The sequence below is a fragment of the Mesoplodon densirostris genome, chromosome 5 (genome assembly GCF_025265405.1).
Source record: "Mesoplodon densirostris isolate mMesDen1 chromosome 5, mMesDen1 primary haplotype, whole genome shotgun sequence".
NCBI lineage: Eukaryota > Metazoa > Chordata > Mammalia > Artiodactyla > Ziphiidae > Mesoplodon > Mesoplodon densirostris.
In genome coordinates, this window is record NC_082665.1 from 49215371 (window position 1) to 49228565 (window position 13195).

The 13195-nt window shown below is 39.4% G+C and overlaps 1 protein-coding gene across 2 annotated transcripts in view; it reads right to left on the minus strand.

Annotated features, from left to right (window-relative positions):
• ABI3BP (ABI family member 3 binding protein) overlaps nt 1–13195 on the minus strand; it is a 457010-nt gene that overhangs the window by 436104 nt on the left and 7711 nt on the right. For both annotated transcript variants that reach the window (XM_060098691.1, XM_060098690.1), the window contains exon 2: nt 6175–6289. The gene's annotated coding sequence lies outside the window, so the exon portion shown is untranslated. The remainder of the gene's footprint in view (nt 1–6174; nt 6290–13195) is intronic.

A 13195-nucleotide genomic window follows, 5' to 3' on the forward strand; every position in this document is an offset into this window, starting at 1 on the left:
TCCTTCCAAACTATAACATTTTCCCCATTTGCAGGGAGAGTCATCTTTTACAAAGTGTAAATCTGACCTTGCTCACAACCCTAGTTCTATCAAGCCCTTGCTAAAACTCCTTCAGTGTTTTTGCAGTGTTTCTAGGCTGCAGACCAAAATTCTTAACACGTTCAACCAGGCCCTGCATGGTCTGCCCCTGTCTATTGCTCAGTCTCACTTCACACAACTCTCCTCTCACTCTGGGCTCTGCCACGCTGACATTCTAATTCTTCAAATGGGTCACACTTGCCCCCACCCCACCACAGTGCCTTTGCACATGCTTACCCCTCCTCAGCCTTGTTTACCCAGTTACCTACAGAGTCTTCAGCTGTGGCTCAACTACTACCTTTCAGAGAAGCCTTTCCTGACATATGCTAGGGTAGGTTCCTTTGCTCTCTGCTCCCGTAGGCTGTTCCTTTCTTTCAGAGCATTTATCTCAGGCTGTAATTTCACATTCAATCATGCAGTTATTTTATGAATGCCCTTCTTGCCCATTAGTCTGTAAGCTCCATGAAGTCAGGAGCTTCTTTGTTTGCTTGCCATCTTATCTCCAGCTCCTGGCAAAGCTCCTGATGTATAGGGTGCTCAGTAAATATTTGTTGAATGACTATATGCATGAGTAAATAGATTGGGCTTAAAAATAAGTATATGGCTCAGAAGTCAATCCCTCATACCAATTCAGACCTGACTTTCCCCATCTTTTAGCTTAAAATACGTTCTGTTTATTTTTTTCTTATACATCTACAGCCATTAAGATTGTTCACCAAAAAGAAATGTTACAGTGCCCATGAATATATTATCTTAATTTCAGACCAACAGAGAATAGTGATGACATGAATACAAGGTTTTTCATACAAATGTTTTAGATAATGCCAAATAGATCCTATAGCTAGACTAAGGGCCTGCTTATATGACTTTCAGAGACATCTGGGTAAATTACTGATCCTTGTTCTGGTCCTACTTCATAGAATTCAGGAACGCATTTGGGGTCAGTCCTCTTTTGCCTGGGGCTAGAGGAGGGAAAATAGAAGGTTTCAAAATAAAGGGTGAAATGTCTGTTATGACTTGAGTAGACTTTAGTCTGGCAATCAAATGTTCTAAAACTCCATAACTGATGACCTATCCCCAGCCGAGATGCAGAGCCAGCACCATAACTTGTAAGGCCCAGTGCAAAATGAAAATTCAGGGACCCTTGTTCAGAAATCAAGATAAAAACGTTTTCTTTCCTTCTGCAGTCTCTCAATTGACCTGTCATTGTGGGCTTTTGTTGTTAGTTTGCTATTTAATGTTACTCTCCCTTGGACACAAAGGGGTATTTCTGGTGCCTAGGTCCCTCCCCTGTGACTGGGTGAGGCACAAATGCCCCAAACTGGCCTTCTCCACTCCCAGGTCTCCACCGGGGATGGAAGGCAACATCAGTCACTGAATGGGACAGGAGAGCAGGTGGCAGAGAACCCAATCTGGGGAGGCAGGGAGGTGACAGGAGATGGGACTTCACATGAGCTCCAAGTCCCCAATGCACATTTCATCATCCTATCCGACTTTACTTGTAACACACAAATTCAAAGATAAATTATTAAGAATTTTAAGATTGTGCCTATAGAGCATTAAATCCCAAGTGCAGAGTCCCATTCTGAGTGCGGGTCCCATGCAACTAACTGCACTTGTCACACACCCATGAAGCTGGCCTCTTGCCCAGGTGAGATGGTATCGAGCCTAATTCAACATTACAAAGAAGGGTGGAACAGAAGGGGAGGAGTGATGCTCCCAGAAAGTACAATATACCCTCAGACATTCAGACATCACCATCTGAAACTCTGTGCTCATAGGTGCTTCCTGCCACAGGACAAGAAGATTTGTGCCTTTTGGGGAAAATGTCGTGGATCTCTGCTGAGTAACTTAACTCTACTAACTTTGTCGTGTATCACTCAGATAAGTGCACCTTGTGTAATTTATCCAAGTGTTGTCAGTGTCTGGTGTTCCCTCAAATCTAGCAGACATGCAGCCAAGAACCTGTTTATTTAAGAATTAATCTAGAGCATATGCTCTCTTAGGGCAGGAATGATCATCATCTTAACTTTAATTTACAGTATTTTGCATAAGTTGATGTCCAATAAATGTTTCCTGAGTTGAAATAATGGTGACTGCTCTTCAAATTACTCTATACCTAAGATAAAAGTCAACTTTTTAAAAGTGGATGGTAACTAGAACTGTCAGACAAGTCAATCTATTTGGTGTATGAATGTGTATGTATGTGTGTGTGCACACACACACACACACACACAGAGTCTTAATTCTATACATTTGTTCTCAGAAGTTCAGTGTGGCTATCAGGACCAATCCTACAAATAAACAGATTGAAAACTCCCACAAAGTCTTAATCAGAAGGAAATCTATTTCAAGGAGGTCCTGGTTAAAATGCAAAATAACTAAAATAATATTTACAAAGAATATTTAAATAACATGGAGAAGAGTTTATGGTATAATTAAATGAAAAACCAAGAGGAGCTAATATAATACTTCAAGTCTTCAAAAGAGACCATTTACTTACATACACAAAGTAAAAAGATTGGAAGGAAATGTTATCCAACAATACTAGCATTTGTCTCTAGGTGTATAAGATTATGAGGGACTGAGGGGATTTTTTAAATTTATTTTTTGTATTTCTTAAAATACAAAAAATTTCTCCCTCAATAAGCATATGTTGCTTTTATAATCAGAAAAATATATAAAAAGCAAAGCTTTGAAAGAATAACTTTGTCCTTTAAACCAGTAGCTAAAAAAATTTTTTAATAACAAAGGGTGTTTGTCATCAATAACATGGTCCCCCAATATATTTGAAAAACTAAGTGGAGACCAGCTTCCTTAGGCAGTTTAAATCTTTATCACCAGGCAGAAAATACTTCATTGTTTGGAAGTAGTCCTGAAGTGTTGCTTAGAAACTAGCTTATTTGAGTCCAAATCCCATCCAGTGATTGTGAAATAGGCATGTAAAGTGGCCTTTTATCCCATTTCTCTGATTCATATTTTATTCAAGATATTGGTATTATTTAAGTAATTCTTGGTTGTGCCTCAGTAGCAAATAAATCCTGCAATCTCAGTGGCTTACCTGCAAGGGTTATTTATTTATTTATTTATATCAATCCAATGCAAATCGGTTGGGCAAGCAGTGACTTGGGGCCCCAGGCTCTTCAATGTTGCAACTCCAGCATCTTGGATTTCTCCAGTTACAGAGATAAAAGAGAGAAAGAGATGGTAGTGCCACACTGGTCCTTAACTGCCCTGGCCAAGAAACCATCTCTTTACATATATACTTTTTTGCCTGAAGGAGTCACATTGTTCCCACCCTAACTGCAGAGACTGGGAAATGTAGAAATGTGCAAGAATATTTGGTTATTATTAACAGTGTCTGTCACAATATTTAATTTTAAATTTCAAATAATGTTAAAAAAGGACATAAGATTTACCACAATACGACAAAGTTTAAGAGAGGTTATAAAACACTATATTAGCAAAAAGTAATTTTTTAAAGATGAATGTACTTGAAAAACTTCTAAGAGGATATGACAAGACAGATTATTGATATGAAGTGGGGTTGAGGGTGAGATTAAATAGAGTTAAAAGCATGAAACGATACCCTAAGATCTACTTACCATCCTCTGATTTCTAGAGGTTCTATGTTGAGACAAAAGAAAAAAAGTGGGGCTTTTAAAATGTCCCACCAGAAGCTGAGAGTTGCCACAGTTTGTTACAAGATTTTATTTGATTTATGCTGCTTACAATAAACTTCAAAGAGATTCATGCCAATGATTCCTAAATGTCACATAAACACAACTGTATATAAACATCAGTCTGGAACTCTAGCAACCTGTACAGATCTGGTGGATATTCAGCAGAACAAACTAGCAAAGGACTTTACTCTCAAGCCTTCACAACTGAGCATAACTTTGTCCATTTTTCTACTTATTTAGTAGAGTGCCCATTTAATGTTTCTATTTTCAGGCAGCAATGTATGTTCTCCATGGTTTTACACATCAGTTTAGATTTCTCAAGAACATTGTGAATTTACGAGAAAGACTGTTTTCCAATCAAGTACACTGTGCCTAGTATTGTGCTCTGTATACTCCGCAGTCTTCTATAAATGTTGGAGATGGATGCATAAGTATTGTAAGTAAAATCAATGGGAGACACACTTGAAATATGATTCTGATAATGTATGTGCATGAAATAATTTTTAAAATGTGGCCTCATTCCTATTACTTGGATTAAGTGCATTAGCGCCAAAATGTGAGATAAGTGGTTCCCATATCATACTGTACTATAAGTGGCCAAGAAAGATTTAAGGTAGAATAATGCTTAACCAAGTTATATTTTTCAGATATTTGTAAAGGATGATCCTTGCTCTTCCACTTTAACAATAGGAGGGGGGGAGGGAAGGAAGGGAGGAAGGGAGGAAGGGAGGAAGGGAGGAAGGGAGGGAGGAAAAAGTCTGTTTTGCACTATTTAAAGAGCAGTTGGTACTGTCTTTAGATCATGGGTCTTCAACTTTGTTCTCCTTATTGCCATCCAGACAGTATAAAACCATTGAGAGCAAACTACAGAATTCTTATTTGTTGTTAACTAGACAATGTGAAATCAATAGCTTTATTCATTAAGGGATGGAACCTCTGAATAAATGATTTTGTTTGGCTCTTATTAACTTACTAGCCTCTTGAAAAAGAATGAATCATCAGTTTACTTCATCAAGAAATCTCTAAGAAAGTTTAAGTTTAAATAGCTTTTGAACCTAAAATGGCCAAAGATGTAAGCCACCTGAGCACATCCTTTAATAATTTTATCTTGGTTCAGAATGACTCAAATTATTATATGAATGAAGGAGTTGCTCCATCATTTCAACTCCCTTATCTTGGACACACTGCTGAAACAATTAAATTTAACTTCCAATCGTGGGGAATTAAATAGGCATGATTTGGTAAGAGCCCTGCTCCAATTTTTTTCTTTCTCCTACAATAAGTCAGTGAAGTTTATAACTGAAACCAGTCTCACAGACCTTTGACTCTGCCATTTTCTCAGCACAAATGTTCCTGCACTATTGCTCCGCTGTTCTGGAACAGATGACGTGCCACTCACAGGACAGTCTTTACACTGCTAAACCTCTCATAACTGTGTGGCAGAATTAAGAGCTTCTCTGACGTCCTAAAAGCAGAGAGGGCTGGGGCCAATTACATGCTTGGGGGCTGTATTTTAAGTGTCTGTTTACCAGTCTGTTTCCCACATTAAACTGTGAGCAACAAGAGAGAGTCCCTTGTAAGCATCATTGTGTTCTATTTCCAGCATGTATCTCAACACTGACAAATGTTTAATTCCTTCTTTTTTTTTATTTGAAAGGTGCTCATGGAATACTAAATTTTAGTTAAATCAATACATTCAGAAGTCATGGGGCAGAAACAAGCATGTAATTAAGTTATTTGAAGACTTTCTCCCTTCTATCCAAATTTTTTTCCAAATGCTAGTCATCTAACAAAAGGATCTCCTCCTTGTGTTCTTGGCCTTAGCTAATGTTGAAAAATAGAAAAGGAGATTATCTCAGATAAACCATTGCCATGAACTCAAGCTGCATGAAGAAAGCTAGGAGGAGCTGAAAAGACTTGGAAATTTTAAGTTATTTTACTCAAAAAAAAAAAAAAACTACTAATACGTGACAAACCGCAGCAATGCATTTGATGCTAAAATTCCTACTCATATTTGCAATCCACATTTAGTTTTTGGATAGCAGTCCTCTCCCTCTCCTAGTCTCCTTCCTGTCACGCACTTTCCTAGATGCAACAAGACTTCTGTTTTGAAGTTTTCTACTATGGAAGGAGCTAAGTCCACTGAGCTGGGAGCATTAAAAAAAGAAGAAGAAGAAAAGGGAAAAAAACTGCCACAGCCTGTCACTCAAAACAGGAATGAAACCTGGAAGTGTGTTAATTAATTCTAGATGTCTGTTTCCCTTGAACATGTCCTCTTGGCCAGTTTCCACATCATTCATACACATGAAATACATAACACTGTAAGATACGAAATAAGATTGACAGAGAAAATAGGAATTGAAAAAGAAAATATTTGTCCATAAGACATTTGACTGGAAATAGGGAGACTCACCTCCTATTAAGAAGCTGCGGCCGTGATCTCAGCCTGGAGCGATGCCCGCCAGCACTCGACTCTAGCCCAGTGGTTACTGAACGCCACCATGCATTAGACTCAGCTGGAGAGCTTGCTAAAACACAGTTAAAACACAGATTGTAATTCAGAAGGGCTGGGATAGGACCAAGAATTTGCATTTCTAACAGGCTTTCAGGTGGTGCTAATGTTGTTGATCCATGGACCACACTTTGAATCGCACTGCTCTAGACTACAGAGTTAAAAATAACAAAACCAAAAACTATTTTCACTAAGAATCAAAAGGATATAACAATGTCTAGTTGTAGGAATAAGATGCCAAATTTTTTAGCTTAATGGTGGTGTCATTGACCTGCTTGGAAAATTAAAAAGAAAACCAGTAAGAAGAGTGAGAGATGAGTTTTGTTTTTATAAATGCTGGATTAGAGGTGACATCAGGATATCTATATGTCCATGACCTGTCAGAGGGCAGGAAATGGATGGCTGTCACAGGCATAGAGTTAGAATTCAGGTTTAAAGATAAATATTTGTGAGTCTCATCAACTCAGTAGCTAAACCCAAGAGCCCATAAAGACTGGGGTCTGGGGAGAAACCAGAGAGCTATGCACAGAACCTCAAAGAATTCAATATTACGGGTTAGGAGAATAAAAGACATCAAAGGAGGGCTTCCTTGGTGGCACAGTGGTTGAGAGTCCACCAGCTGATGCAGGGGACGTGGGTTCGTGCCGCGGTCCGGGAAGATCCCACATGCCGCGGAGCGGCTGGGCCCGTGAGCCATGGCCGCTGAGCCTGCGCGTCCGGAGCCTGTGCTCCGCAGCGGGAGAGGCCACAACAATGAGAGGTCCGCGTACTGAAAAAAAAAAAAAAAAAAAAAAAAGACATCAAAGGAGAGAGAAGGGCTGGTTACAAGGATTATGATGGAAGAAGAGGAGCCAGTAGATGAGTGAGTGCTGCAGGCATTTAAGGAAGGGAGTTATGTTTATTAACAAGTGGTCTCTGCTGAGTGTTTCAAAGAGAATGAGGAGGATGAAGACCAAAGAGAGACGCTCCAAGATTAGGCTTTATAGTCCCTGAAAAACTCCTGAAAGCATTGTATCAGCTGCCCGGAGCAGAATCCAAACTGCAGATGGTTAAGAACAAAACGGGAAAAGAAAAAGCAAGGCAGTCAGCACGATTAAAAGGGAGAATCGTATTGAACATAAACTTTGTTTACAGAACTAGGAGTCGGTGACATGTGTGATGTTTACAACTTCCTTTTTCTTTTTCATTTTAAATTTCCAAAGAGCCATGTATAGGTTGTGGTAGGCTAGAAAATGGTTCCTCGAAAGAGAGCCACATCCTAATCCCTGAAACCTGTGCACGTTACCGTCCATGGCAGAAAAGGGTCTTTACAGATGTGATTAATTTAAGGGTCTTGGGGAGAGTAGCCTGGATTATCCAGCTGTCTCCTAAATGCAGTCACAGGTATTGTTATAAGAGGGAGACAGAAGGACATTTCATACACCAGAACAAGAAAGTAATGCGACAAGCGAAGCCAAGATGTTATGCTGACAAAGGCTATGCTGATGGAGGAAGAGGCCACGCAACAAGGAATGCAAGGAAGCTTGCTCCAGAAGCTGGAACGCACAGAGGGAGAGTGGTCCTGCTGACAGGATGTCAGTACCTTGATTTCAGCGTCTGAGCCTCCAGAATTGTAAGGGAATAAATTGTGTTGCTTTAAGCTACCAAGGTTGTGGTACCTTGTCACAGCAACCAGAGGAAACTAATATACAGGTCAATACTCAATATTATCTGGCAATAAATTTAGTCCATTCAGTCACCTACTCAGACCAAAAAAAAAAAAACCCACTCTGAGAAACTATGAGATATTTCTCAGTGGAGGGTCATGATATTTTATTCCTCTTCTCTCACCCAATTTGGTAAGAAATAGATTTGCTCTGTTGCATGAACTTGGAGGCTATCACTATTTAAATAATTTGAAAAATTAGAAGATATGGATTCTATCCTCTAAAATTTTAGCTTTTTAAAAAAACAGGGTAGCCAAAACGGGTTGTCCAACTAGCAATTTAATCAGAACACATGCCAGAAAGTACAGTCATCAGTATTTCATAACACAGATGATGAGATGAAAATCTCATTTTCCCAGGAACCATTTTTTTAAAAAATCAATGAAAACAATTCTGACAGGAAAAAAAATGAATGCTCGCTTCGGCAACACATATAGTAAAATAGGAAAAAATGAAATTTAAGCATAGCTAGGAAATTCCAGAAAATCAATGTTGTATGGAAACTGAGAGTTTTGTCTAAAAAAAGATACTTTGTATTCAATAGTACTCTTTAAAAAAAATCATCACTTATAGCAACTCAACAAAAAAACAACTCAATTAAAAAAATGGGCAAAGGAATCAGATAGACATTTTTCCCAAGATATATTAATAGCCGATGAGCACATAAAAAAATGTTTGACAGTACTGACCATTAGGGAAATGCATATCAAAACCATAATAAAATACTACTTCCCACCCACTAGTTATTATTAAAAAAAAAAAAAAGAAATGTTGGCAAAAATGTGAGGAAATTGGAACCCTTGTGCATTGCTCATGGGAACATAAAATGGTTCAGTCACTATGAAAAACAGTATGGCAGTTCCTCAAAAAATTAAACATAGAATTACAGGTTAAGGCTCAGCCCCACAAGACTGCCCCCCACTTCAGATGCCAGTCACAAGTCTGGGCCTCCCCTACTTCTGGACGACTGGCTATAAATCAGAGATTCCCACAGCCCTTTCCTTAGGTCAATAATTTGCTAGAATGGTTCACAGAACTCGGGAAAACCCTTTACTTACTATTCCAGGCTTATTGTGAAGGGTAGAACAAGATAGCCAGATGGAAGAGATGCACAGGGCAAGCCACAGGGGGTGGGCAATACAGAGCTTCTATGCCTTCTCCAGGACTGCCACCTCCCAGCACCTCAATGTGTTCACCAACCCAGAAGCTCTCCCTTTGTTTAGGGGTTTATGGAGGCTCCATTGCATAGGCATGATTGATTAAATCATTGGCCATTGGTGATTAACTCAATCCCCAGACTCTCCACCCTCCCAGGAGGTCAGGAGTGCGGCTGAAAGTTCCAACCCACTAATCACTTGGTCAGACCCTCTGGCAACCTGCGCCCTCCTCTGGGAGAAACCTCATTAGTGTAAAGTTAGGTGCAGTGAAAATAACAAAAGCTGCTTCTCCTCACCACTAACACTCTAGAAGGAAGGGTTTCACAAGATTTGCTCCAGGAACTGGGAACAAAGACCAAATGTATATTTCTTATTATACATAATATCGAGAGGCAACCGGAATCCAGATGTCAGCACTATTGTCATTTACTCCCATGATTAAATCAATATTTCTCATGCCGGAGTTCTCCCTGGTGAGCATGATTTTGCCTGTCTCTGACAGTGAAAGCATTTAATGAGTGCCTGTCCTCTGTATATCTGCGTAAGATGAGATAATGATTCTTTCTAGGGTTTTGATCATTAAATGGGAGAACACAAGGCATACAATTAGAATACAAAGGCATTCCATAAGTTAGCTACGTGTATGTGTAAGGTATTTTTAAATTTAATTTTTATTTTATTGGAGTATAGTTGATTTACAATGTTGTGTTAGTTTCAGGTATATGGCAAAGTGATTCAGTTACACACATATATATACATATATATCCCTCCTTTTTCAGTTTCTTTTCTCATATAGATTATTACAGAATACTGAGTAGAGTTCCCTGTGTATACAGTAGGTCCTTGTTGATTATCTGTTTTATATATAGTAGTGTGTATATGTTAATCCCTAACTCCTAATTTATCCCTTCCCCCAAACCTTTGTATAAGGTATTTAATTGGACATTTTCTGTGTGCAAAACTTAATCCCCCAGCAACCCTATATGAAACTTTTATCCCAATTTTACTGACAAAGAAACTGAGGCTTAGAAAGGTTAAATAGATTTTCCTAGGTCACAAGACTGATTTTATCCCAAATCTGTGGAATTCCATTCCTTCATTTACACCATCCTTTACCCTACAGCTAACAACCTGAGAAAGACAACACTGTTGGAAATATCTGATGTGCATTAAAACCAAAAATCTTTTAAATGTTAATATTACTTAAATGGAATAATAAATTGGTTTGCCCTCTACAAAGGTTATTTTAGTAATACATAGCAAAAGACTCAGAGTTTTGTGCTTTCTCTTTACCTGAGTCCATTAATTGGAACCTAAAGAAAAATAAAAGATGTTTGTGAGGATTTAGGCACAAAAATCTTCACCAGAATTGTCAATAATTGTGAAATATTGGAAAGCAATCCAACATACCTAATAGGAATCGATTAAAGACTCTGACAGAATGTTATGCAAGTATAAGAGTCTTATAGACATATATTTGACACATCAACACATAAAAATAACATAAACAGAGTGGACTTCTATGCACTCATAAAATAATCTAGAAACATATATCCCAAAAAGTGAACAGTTATCTCTAGGTCAGATGGGATATAAGTGGTCATTTTCTCTTTTGCTTATCTGTATTTTCTAATTTTTCAAAAATAAATATATACTACTTATCTACTAAAAGCATGGCTTAAAATGCTTTTCCTAAAGGGATGACTAGTAAGATATTAAATAAAGAAAAATTGGGGGAAATGATCATTCTGAGAAAATAACTGATAGAATTATAAGTATTTATGGGACGTTTCTATGATCAATAAAATTCTATATTGACATTCTTTTGTTTGTTTGTTTTGGCCACACCCTGCAGCACTCTGGATCTTAGTTCCCTCACCAGGGATCAAACCAGTGCCTCCTTCATTGGAAGCATGGGGTCTTAACCACTGGACTGCCAGGGAAATCCTGATAAAATTCTAAAATGGAAATTATGGAAGGGAATTAACAAGGAAAGATCAATAGGGTGCAATTTGAGAGAAAGCTCAGAGATCTAAGTGGGATAAGTTGACAAGAAGGTGGCAGTCCTTCCCTAGCTTTACTTGACTTCACGTATAGCGCAAGACAACATCCTAACCAATCCCTGAGCAGCAAAGTGGTATAAATCAGTATTTCCAAAGTGTTTCTGAGGAGAACACAAGTCCTACCAGACAAATGGGAGTGATAAGAGTCTATAGTCAGATAAGACTGTGAAGTGCTTGGCTTTAAAAAGTTAAACCACTTTCTTTACTGCAGGACTCCTCAAACCCTTGGATATGCTTTATGCATTGTCAGTCACCAAAAGACTGATCTAGCATGCATGCAGCATTCACCAAATAAATGGAATTACAGAACATTGTTTTTGTGGCTTCTTTCTCAAGAATAGTATTCCCAGAAACACTTTGGAAACAGATTTAAGAAACAGGAAAAGGAGCTGCTTCAGTAAGAATAAGACTCACCAAGAAGAAAGTGAAATGGATTCATAAAGTTTAATAGAGATGTTTTCAAAAAGTGTCAGGCAGAACCCAATAGAAGAAATGAGGAGGCTGTGACTGTTAAAAAAGAAGAGAAAGATCCAGTGCAGGTTAAAACCATCAGATTCTGATGTGGTTCAGGAAAGACTTTATTGAGCTGGTTCAGAGCTTCAAAGCCTGTGTCCTTGACTGACCCGGACTGACCCTTTTCTTCTCTTCTCTCTAGGCTGTCCTTATTCAAATACCTAATACAAAGTAATATGATAAATATCCTGTTGTGTAAACAGGATATTAAAATAGGACTCCTAAGTCTGTTTTGGCTGACACCTCAGAGTGATAGGTGTCCACTATTGCCACACCCAAGCAATAGAATAGCAAGGTTGTGGGGGGCCTGAAAAGAGGTAACAAAGAACCAGTTGTGTAACACTTGGCTTACCAAACACTTCTAGCCTTTTAGAAAAGAATAGGAAGCTAAATGGCAAGAAGATGTCTTTAGAGAGAACTGTTGGTGGCTTATGAGCCTAGGGAAGTGGGTCCTTAACTTTCCTCAAACCACATGAGAGGATCTTCAAGACCATTTGAAGGGCTTGACATGGATGCCTTTAGTTTGGGATACACAGTAGAGTCCCCAGCTAAGTGTCAGACACCAGGCTAAAAGTGCGAGGCTGTGGCTGGAGCCCCTGCTCTGAAGACAAAGCAGGCATGAAAGCTGCACTTAGCACAGTCTATCTTAGCTCATGCTGTTATAACATAATACCATAAACTGCATGCCCTAAACAATAGGCATTGACCTCTCATAGTTCTGAAGGCTGGGAAGTCCAAGATCCAAGTGCCAGCCCAGTCCAGTTCTAGTGAGGGCCCTCTTCCTGGCTTGTAGATGGTGCCTTCTACTGTGTCCTGACATGGCAGAGAGGAAGAGGAAGCAAGTTCCCTGGTGCCTCTTCCCATATAATCCCATCATGGCAGCTCTGCCCTCACAACCTCATCTAAACCTAATTGGCTCCCAAAAGCCCCGCCTCCTAATACCATCACACTTAGGGGTTGGGGGGCTGGGGGACACAAGCATTCAGTTCCTAGCAGTCTGCAATCCCAGTGTTAGCACTCCTCCTGGGCTAGAGATGGCCAGGTGTTAGAATCTGACCAAGAGGGCTGCCTGGAAGGATGAGGACTTCAGCACAAAAAAACTAAAGTTGTACTGCCAGGAGTTTTTACGTAACCAGGAGGAATTTTACGTAACCAGCTGGAGAAAATGTATTGATGTTAGTTATTGAACCACAGATAAGGCGTTGCTAGCGTTTGGTGGGGAGGAGGTCCCTGAGACCCACAGAACTGCCTCCCCCACCCTGCCCCCGTGAGGGGCAGCTTTATTCACCATGGCTAGAGGAAGCCAACGTCTTCATAAATCGGGACCAGTCAAGTAAAACCTTCCTTGCTCCTTACCCTTTTCTCCACTCCTCGTATTTCAAACCTGGAAGGATTCGAAGTCTAGGCTACAAAGTGAGGGGAAGGAAAAAGAAGCTGGCATGCAGAAGACAGAAACAAAAATGAACAGATCCTACCCCTCTGA